This window comes from Papaver somniferum, chromosome 3 (assembly GCF_003573695.1).
Source record: "Papaver somniferum cultivar HN1 chromosome 3, ASM357369v1, whole genome shotgun sequence".
Classification (NCBI taxonomy): Eukaryota; Viridiplantae; Streptophyta; class Magnoliopsida; order Ranunculales; family Papaveraceae; genus Papaver; species Papaver somniferum.
In genome coordinates, this window is record NC_039360.1 from 121,029,221 (window position 1) to 121,039,270 (window position 10,050).

At 37.8% G+C, this 10,050-nt stretch overlaps 1 long non-coding RNA gene across 1 annotated transcript; it reads left to right on the plus strand.

Annotated features, from left to right (window-relative positions):
- Positions 1–5,276: 5,276 nt before the first annotated feature.
- Positions 5,277–7,805, plus strand: LOC113357188. Its single transcript, XR_003363532.1, has 2 exons — positions 5,277–5,338; positions 6,064–7,805. It is a non-coding gene; the product is annotated as an uncharacterized LOC113357188 (long non-coding RNA).
- The last annotated feature ends 2,245 nt before the right edge of the window (positions 7,806–10,050 follow it).

Sequence of the window (10,050 nt, forward strand, 5' to 3'; positions counted from 1 at the left end):
GAGTCGGTGGTGCACAAGGAGGAAGAAATGATGCTGCAATGACGGTTTAGATGGCTCGAAGGGTGTGGATGCTGTTGCTGCTTCAGTTGCAAGATTGCAGGTGGTGACAATAGCTGAGTTGCATTAGAAGTTCTGTTGGTGGAGATCAAATAAGCCGAGAAGGATTGGCTTATTGCTACAGGATGAAGTGTAGGTCTTGACATGGTGGGTTTTGAAGGCTACAGGCGGAATGGCTTGAGGGCTGCAGATGCATTGCAGTGATGTTGGGATTCATGATGATGCAGAACTGAAGATGTTGATGGTGCTGATGACTGTGATAGTTGAGTTGCAGTTCAAGTATTAGATGAATGCTTAGGTTCAGGTACCAAATGCAGTTGAGCTAGGCTTGACTTGCAGGTGAACTGAAATCGGTTCGTTGGTTGGTCATAATGGCTCGAGGTAAAGATGGAAGAACTGATGAGACTGAAGCTGATCTGATGTTGTTGTTGATGCGAAACAAGGGACTGAAATGAGTTCGATGCTGGCGTTGATGGAATAAAGCCTAGCAGAGATATCAATGGAAGGCAGCAGTGTTGTGTGCTGAGAAGGGACTGACGGAGCTGTGGAGACGAAGAATTCTGGGGAGATTGTTGGAACTGAGTTGCAGTTGGTTGTGTTGAATGGGATCTCAAGAACTGCGTGTGGACTGAATGCTTAGAAGAACTGTGGTGCTGTAATTGTTGTTGAGCTGCTGCCGGAACAAGGAAGTGAAGATGCAGATGGTTATAGAGTATGTTTGTGGTCATGGGAAGTGCATTGAAAATGCAAATTAGATGCATGTCAGGACAGGTATTTGGCTGTGACAGTTGCAGTTATGGAGGTAGTTTTGGTGCACTTGAACTGAACTGAAGAAGACAGCAGTGATTCGGAGCTAGAACTGCAAGTAGCTAAATCAGTGGAGGAATGGATTGAATGAAGGAATAATGATATGAGCAAATAGATGTATGCTAGGACCACAATTGTGGAGAACGACAAAACTGGTGGTGCTGCTGTTGGTTATGTAGGCAGTGAAGAAGCTGAGAAATCAAGCATGTGAAGGTTGTGGTGCTGTGTATGTGAAAAATGTGCAGGGGAGATGGTCGGCAGTTGGAGGAAGTGGTTTAACAATAAAATAGGCTATCAGTTCTCTGGAACTGACAGGCCGAAGTCCAAATATTCAATGGGCTTATGATTTATTTGAGGCCCGAATGGCTGGCAGTTGTGATTACGGGATGGAGGTTTAGTGGAGAATTAGAACTGAAGAATATTGCAGGGAAGGTATAAAAGGGAGAAACCCACAGTTATTTTGAGATTAAATCTCTTCCTCTATTTTTGTTCTAGGGTTTTAGAACATGATAGGTTTTCTCTTCCTTCTTGTGATGAACTCCATTATGTTTACCTAGTTTTATTTTGGTTAAGGAATAAGTTGGAATTCCAAACATGATTTTTATGCAATGAATTAGTTTTGTCTCCATGCTTTATCGTTTATGATTCACCATTTATATTGTGATATGATTTGAATGCTTGTTTGATCGAGTCGAGAATCAGTTGAGTTTGTTTTCATCTCTATTGCTAGATTATGACTTATTATACGCAAAAGTGATAAATTCCTGATTGCAAGTAGCATAATTGTGAATATTGCTTGTAGTGATGCATCCTAGTAGTCACAAGTGGATCATAACCTTTGTTAAATCGGATTAGTGCTTTTACACGTTCGATTGCTTTGATTGGCCTGATTTCATAGAACTTAATGCATCTGGGGAATTAAACTTGATTAGTGCTTTTACATGTTAGGTTGTTCTCTTAGATAGAACTCATACTCGCATCTTTTAATGTGTTTGTTGATGACAAGAGGAAATTAGCGGGATATTCTTGCGATCAAGGTATCCTAGGACTTTTGATAAAAGTTGAGATTAAATATCAATTATAATTATTGTTTCAAATACATGTGTGTGTATGAAAATTGATCCTTGACCATTATCTTCATCTTATTGATTTGTGTGCTTGTTTATTTCTTTGTTTGCTTTTATTTTAGTTTACTTTATAAAAATCAGAAAAATCCCCCCTTTTGTTTATATAAGAAATCGAAACAACAACAACCTAGACCTCTCTGTGGGAACGATCTTTCTTACCCTTGCTATATTATATATTTTTTGATTAGTGGGAAAGTGTAATTTATTTTTGACGCATACGACAGGGGTCAAATTTTGGCGTCGCTGCCGGGGAAGCAGCGGTTGTCACTTGTTTTTGGTTTCTTATTTTCTTGTTTTTAGTTTTGTTTTATTTTCTGGTTTTTAACCTTGTTTTGAGAATCATATTTCAGGTACTTATTTCTCATGGATGGAGCATATTAGAACAATGGATACGGTTTCCAACAATCTCAACAACATGACAACTTCCAATCATTCCATGGGTATAATCAATACCAATTTATTGGCTATGCTCAATATCCTATGGAATATTGTGGTCCTCATACGTATCAACAACCTTATGACGGGTATGTGTGTGATCAACCACAAGGATTGGAAGATTCTAATGCTCGTGAACAACAAGTCTCTAACTTATTGGACAAATTTTCCAACTTTGTACAACAAGAGTTTCAAAATGCTAAAGAGACTACAGACGAGCAACTCCAAGAACTTCGTGAAGGTATTGCTAATTACAAAGAGATATTGATCAATACAAAGAAGAAAGGTATGAAGAAGAACTTTTTTTTCAAAACAATAACTATTCTAATGTGCTTGTGGTTTGTGATGAATATTTGATTGATGCTAATGTTGAAAAAGGCCAACCTTTGGGGTCTTTCATTGATAATTGTGTAGTTAACTCAACTCTTGATCTTAATAATGATCATTCACCTATTCAAAAGGATGAGTTTGAGACTAGCAACACTAAATTCAGTGAGAACCAATCTTATGTTAACTATGAAAATGATCATGATTATGAAGATACATCGCTTGAACCAACTCATGGTGACATTTCCCGAAGGTGCACCGCAGAATCTTTTTGGGATCAAGATGAAGACGAAGAAGACTATGATGAAACTTTTGTAGATAACGCAAGCATTGATCTTAATAATGATCAAGAGCCTATTCAAAGGGTAGAGCTTGAGGATGATGCATTTTTGAGTCTTCTGAAAAAGTTCCTTATAGCGAAATTTGGAGCCGCAAAAGAGTATGTGCCTTACAACGAAGAGGAGTGTGTTGAGAATGAAACCGATATGACCAATATTGTGTAATACCCAATTGAGCTTGCAAAGGATTGTATTGATAACGTTGATGTCGAGACTTTAGTTAAGGAAGAAAACGACGAAGAATGGTTGCAAGGTTTGATAAAGGACCATGATATTCAAGAGGTGAATAATTCACTTGAGTTTTTCAAGGATGAAGAGGATTCCGTGATACAAGAGATTGTGCAAGGTTTGTCTAACTATTTTCCTATTGTTTCTTCTCCTTTAACTCTTATTGGTTTGAATGTATGTGCTTCGAGAATATTGTTAAATGACTTTGTTTCTCGATATCCTCCATTAGAGATATTTGATTCTCATACTATGCAAGTTTGCAAAGAAGAAACCATAGAAGTTCCTGAATTTTATGTTATACACTTCCAAGTGTGGACAAGAATAAGTGTGGGGGAAACTTCTATTGGGCTATAGCTTCACTTTTGCTTTATTATACTAATGTTTGTGTGAAGTTACTATTTGCAAAACAGGTTACATGGAAGGATCCACAGCTTTTCAGATTATTGGTGTATGGGGAATTCGTCTTGCTAGTCGGGCTGATGACTTTAAACCAAGCGTTGCATGGGAGGCAACCCATAGGATGAGTATTTATTATGTTATCTTTTATCTTTCATGTCTTGTATTTACTTTTCCTTGTCGCATATCATTATGAGATTTCCCACCTTGACTTTCTTTGGACGATTCAATTTACATTGAGGACAATGTAAAGTTTAAGTGTGGGGGAGTGGTTAAGCTTTTGCATTGTAAAATTTTCAAATTTTTCAACTTTTGTGTAAATTAGTGAATAAAAAACTCCAACTTGTAGTTAGTTTAGAGTCACATAGTATACATGTCGCTAAGATTACATCGAGATTCTCACAAGAGTGACTGAACTTACAGATGACAGAGAACGTGATAGGGTTTCTTACTTGTATGAGAGTTAAAGTTGGACATGCCAGTGGAAAGTGAGGTGCAGACTGAATTCGGTATTAGAGTTGTGGTCCCCTATAGTGGAGACTACCCATGTTACATCATGAGAGGCACCGACCTTCACTTCTTTGTACCTGTCTAAATTTGTGCTTTTAGAGAGTGTGTCACCGTACGTAAACTCCGGGTAGAATGGTGAGCTACCCAACCTCCCACTAATAGAGGCACTACTTTGATCTCTTGAGTGCTATTTTGTCAATCATGATGGTGACATCGAATTGCTAACTTACATACCACTTGTATTCTTGTTCGCAGTTAGCACCATCCACTTTATCTCTCTCTGCACCAACAGGTCCATAGAAACACCGTCATCATCAACAAGAGGAGCATCACAAATTCGAAGGAAAGTTGAAGACGTTCAATGTTTACAAGAAACAGTACAAAAATGAGCAGGTTTCAGATTCAAGTAAAGCAACAAGACAAGGAGCAGAATTTTTACAAGTTGAAGACTATTGTATAAGAGCGAAGATTATTAAGATGAGAGTTCAAGGAGTTGATGATATCGAGACATACAAGTTGTGAAGAATTAAGCGGTAAAATACTTACACCATGGCCTTTGTACTTGCATTTTTTATTTTATCTTATTTGTATATTATTTTCTCTTGTTCTAAAAAAAAAAAAAAATTGGGACATGGTCATTGTTATGCTAAGACCCTTGTCAAAAAAAATGAAAAAAAAAATTAAAAAGAAAAGAAGAAAAAAAATAGAAAAAAAAAAGAGACAAGAGAAAATTTTGTTAGGTTTATTATTAGTTTTATTGTTTTGTTTTCTTTTTCTTTTGTATTTGTTTTATTTTTCTTGTCTCACTAAAAATAAAAAAGAAAAAAAAAGAGACAAGAAAAATCTTTTGCATCATATTTTGGGTTTGTATCATTTTGGTTTGTTTTTAGTTTTGTTCTTTCAATAAAGCCAATGGAAGAAGAAATACCCATAATGAAGTTTCAAGCAACAAGGAATTAGAGGAAAGAATCACATTGTCAAGATTCTACGAAGTTCAAGATTTCATCACTAGTTGAAGACCGAAGACGAAGATGAGGACAAGGATTGAAGACTGAAGACGTTTCTATGGATGCTGTGAGAGTGGTGCTAGCTGCACGTCGAACGAATAACGAGGTAAGTAAGCATATTCCCACCTTCGTTAAGTGGTTGATTTCCTTTCGTAGATATCGTCAGAAAAAAGGGTTTTGAAAATGAATAAAAGATGTGGGTTTTCAAAACAATTCAGATGGTTTTTACCTTCCTACCATTCAACGTGTCGCATGATTCTCTTTTCGTTCCTACCTGGACACATATGTGACCCATAAAAAGCTATTTGTTATTGAGAGCAACTTCATAAAACCCTTTCTTGTGAGGCAGAGTCGAGACTTTCGATCACTCCGAACCCGAATTTCATTCGATAAGGGATGGTTATCTCTCTCTCAACTTTTAAGGATGAGATTGTGTTCATTTATGTGTCTAACTTCTTATGACTAGTGTGCAGAATCTTTATGTCATCTTAGCACGTTGGATGCTATCATTTCGGAGAACTAGTAAGTTGGAAAAGTAGGTTTTTTGGGCATACCTCTTGTAAGCCCTTACGAGACTATAACTTGTCCACTAGGGACACCTAGGGGTTTAAAGGCTTGTTATACGTGCTAAGTGTGACCGTAGCCTCGACGACACGGAGTTGTATGTATATTGTAGAATTGTTTTGTTTGATTTGCTCGAGGACTAGCAAAGTCTAAGTATGGGGGAATTTGATAGGTGTAATAAACACCTTAATTTATATCTATTGTTTATGCTTTCTTTGTGAGTTTCTTGTAAATTATGTATCTTATGACTGCTTTTGAATTTATCAGGTGCAATGAAGTCATTATGAGCAAAAGAAAGAGAAATCAATCACTTTGAGCAAGGAGCTGAATTTGGTCATTTTACATGCGAGCGATGCCCGGAGCTCAGTCATAGATAAGGGACAACCCGCTGGAGTCTAGTGAGAATTGCTAAAAGCACCCATGGGTGTTAATCTCCGCCCATACTATTAGACCTAGTTGGGTCGAGTTCTGTTGTTTCAGACAACATTTCCTTCATTTCTTCTTGAGATGCAAATGAATCGGAGGGGATAGTGGTGGATTGGTGATGAACCAGTGAAGGATTATAAATCTAGGTCAGTTTGGTGGATGTGTTCAGTTCACAAGAGTAGGAGTTCGAGTGCAGAAGACATGAAAGAAATTAGGCTTGAGATTAATTAGGTCTGTATTTGATACTGAATGAATGGTTTTGAGATGATGAAATTGAGAATATTAGGCGGTGGTTGAAGGGATTGTGATGAATTGGAGGATGGGTTGGAGTTCAATTGGTGATTAATTCAAGAATGGAACTGGAATTGAAGGTCAGACGAGATTCAAGGGTTTTGGGTTGATTTCAGGTTTTTTTTTGGAATTACAGGAATTGTAGTTGGAGAAGCTACAGAATGGCAGGCTGGGTCTGACTTTAAAGAGTATATGAGAGTGCCAGGAGCCGGTGGTGCACAAGGAGGAAGAAATGATGCTGCAATGACGATTTAGATGGATCGAAGGGTGTGGATGTTGTTGCTGCTTCAGTTGCAAGATTGCAGGTGGTGACAGTAACTGAGTTACATTAGAAGTTCTGTTGGTGGAGATCAAAGAAGCCGAGAAGGATTGGCTTACTGCTACAGAATGAAGTGTAGGTCTCGACATGGTGGGTTTTGAAGGCTACAGGCGGAATGGCTTGAGGGCTGCAGATGCATTGCAGTAATGTTTGGATTCATGATGATGCAGAACTGAAGATGTTGATGGTGCTGATGACTGTGATAGTTGAGTTGCAGTTCAAGTATTAGATGAATGCTTAGGTTCAGGTACCAAATGCAGTTGAGCTAGGCTTGACTTGCAGGTGAACTGAAATCGGTTCGTTGGTTGGTCATAATGGCTCGAGGTAAAGATGGAAGAACTGATGAGACTGAAGCTGATCTGATGTTGTTGTTGGTGCGAAACAAGGGACTGAAATGAGTTCGATGATGGCGGTGATGGAATAAAGCCTAGCAGAGATATCAATGGAAGGCAGCAGTGTTGTGTGCTGAGAAGGGACTGACGGAGCTGTGGAGACGAAGAATTCTGGGGAGATTGTTGGAACTGAGTTGCAGCTGGTTGTGTTGAATGGGATCTCAAGAACTGCGTGTGGACTGAATGCTTAGAAGAACTGTGGTGCTGTAATTGTTGTTGATCTGCTGCCGGAACAAGGAAGTGAAGATGCAGATGGTTATAGAGTATGTTTGTGGTCATGGGAAGTGCATTGAAGATGCAAATTAGATGCATGTCAGGACAGGTACTTGGCTGTGACAGTTGCAACTATGGAGGTTTTTTTGGTGCAGTTGAACTGAACTGAAGAAGACAGCAGTGCTGCGGAGCTGGAACCACAAGTAGCTAAATCAGTGGAGGAATGGCTTGAATGAAGGAATAATGATATGAGCAAATAGATGTATGCTAGGACCACAATTGTGGAGAACGACAAAACTGGTGGTGCTGCTATTGGTTATGGAGGCAGTGAAGAAGCTGAGAAGATCAAGCAGGTGAAGGTTGTGGTGTTGTGTATGTGAAAAATGTGCAGGGGAGATGGTCGGCAGTTGGAGGAAGTGGTTTAACAAGAAAATAGGCTGTCAGTTCTCTGGAACTGACAGGCCAAAGTCCAAATATTCAATGGGATTATGATTTATTTGAGGCCCGAATGGATGGCAGTTGTGGTTATGGGATGGAGGTTTAGCCGAGAATTAGAACAGAAGAATATTGCAGGGAAGGTATAAAAGGGAGAAACCCACAGTTATTTTGAGATTAAATCTCTTCCTCTACTTTTGTTATAGGGTTTTAGAACATGATAGGTTTTCTCTTCCTTCTTGTGATGAACTCCATTATGTTTACCTAGTTTTATTTTGATTAAGGAATAAGATGGAATTCCAAACATGATTTTTATGCAATGAATTAGTTTTGTCTCCATGCTTTATCGTTTATGATTCACCATTTATATTGTGATATGATTTGAATGCTTGTTTGATCGAGTCGAGAATCGGTTGAGTTTGAGTTTGTTTTCATCTCTATTGCTAGATTAGGACTTATTATACGCAAAAGTGATAAATTCCTGATTACAAGTAGCATAATTGTGAATATTGCTTGTAGTGATGCATCCTAGTAGTCACAAGTGGATCATAACTTTTGTCAAAACAGATTAGTGCTTTTACACGTTCGATTGTTTTGATTGGCCTGATTTCATAGAACTTAATGCATCTAGGGAATTAAACTTGATTAGTGCTTTTACACGTTAGGTTGTTCTCTTAGATAGAACTCATACTCGCATCTTTTAATGTGTTTGTTGATGACAAGAGGAAATTAGCGGGATATTCTTGCGATCAAGGTATCCTAGGACTTTTGATAAAAGTTGAGATTAAATATCAATTTTAATTATTGTTTCAAATACATGCTTGTGTATGAAAACTGATCCTTGACCATTATCTTCATCTTATTGATTTGTGGCGCTTCTTTATTTCTTTGTTTGCTTTTATTTTAGTTTACTTTATAAAAATCAGAAAAATCCCCCCTTTTGTTTATATAAGAAATCGAAACAACAACAACCTAGACCTCTCTATGGGAACGATCCTTTCTTACCCTTGCTATATTATATATTTTTTGAGTAGTGAGAAAGTGTAATTTATTTTTGACGCATACGACAGCGGTCATCTAGCGTTTACGGGCCCGACCCAAAAAAGGAAATCCTTGTTTTATTAGGTTTTTGGAAATAGAATTGATATAAAAGGGAAGAAGCCCTAATTTGTTTTTATTTCTCTTTGATTGATCGACCAGCTCTCTTCATCACTTCAACATCCGAGCAGCAGGAGGAGAAGAATTTCGCCGGAAACAGCCGTCGTCGGCGTCACCGACCATCGTCCGACCAAGTTCCGGCCGGCGCCGACCAGGTAAGTTCGAAACTTTTTTTCTTGCTGCGTGTTATTCATGAGTTTTTCATAAAACAAAACTTCATATGTGTATATGCATGAGTAAGTTTTATGAGAATTTCTTTTAGAAAACATACGCCCGTCCGTTCGTTAGTTTAAGAAACGAACAATAATCCCTAATATGAAAGAGATATATAAATTCTTGAATAGACATGGTCTAGTTGCAGTAGAGAAAATTGTGTCTATGAGGTTTCATGAAAACAAAATTTTATTTCGAATACGAAGATTTTCACAAAAGTAGAAAAGGTCCTCGTTTCGTAGAAAAATGCTCATATGAGCAAAAGGAAACCTTTATTTTTTGCAACTCACGTAATTATTTTTTATTTTTTATTTTTTTGCAAATTTGCGTGAGTTAGAATTTTGTAAAAATCAAATTTTGAGTTTGAGTAATTGTTGAAAGCAAACAATGTTTTTATGAATTCGTGATTTATAGTGTGTACACACGGTAGAAAATCAGTGATCGTTCACACGGCGAGATTATGTAAATTGCTCACGCGATTGATAGGTGTATAAAGAACCTACTTTTATATCTAGTATTTATGCTTTCTTTGCGAGTTTTCTTGTAAATTATGTATCTTATGTTTGCTTTTGAGGTTTATAGGTGTTTTGGAGTCATTGGAACAAAAAGAAGTGGAACTCGCTCAAATACAGGATTTCTTCTCAACATCTTGAAGAAGACGAAAAGACGAAACCACCAGTGAAAGAAAGAGGTCACTTCACATGAGAAAGTTATGAGCAAAAGATCAAATAGGCAGTCGATTTTATGGAACTGACATGCCAAATGAACTGGTTGACCCTTATCCAAAGCTGGGGCGTGTAAATCCAG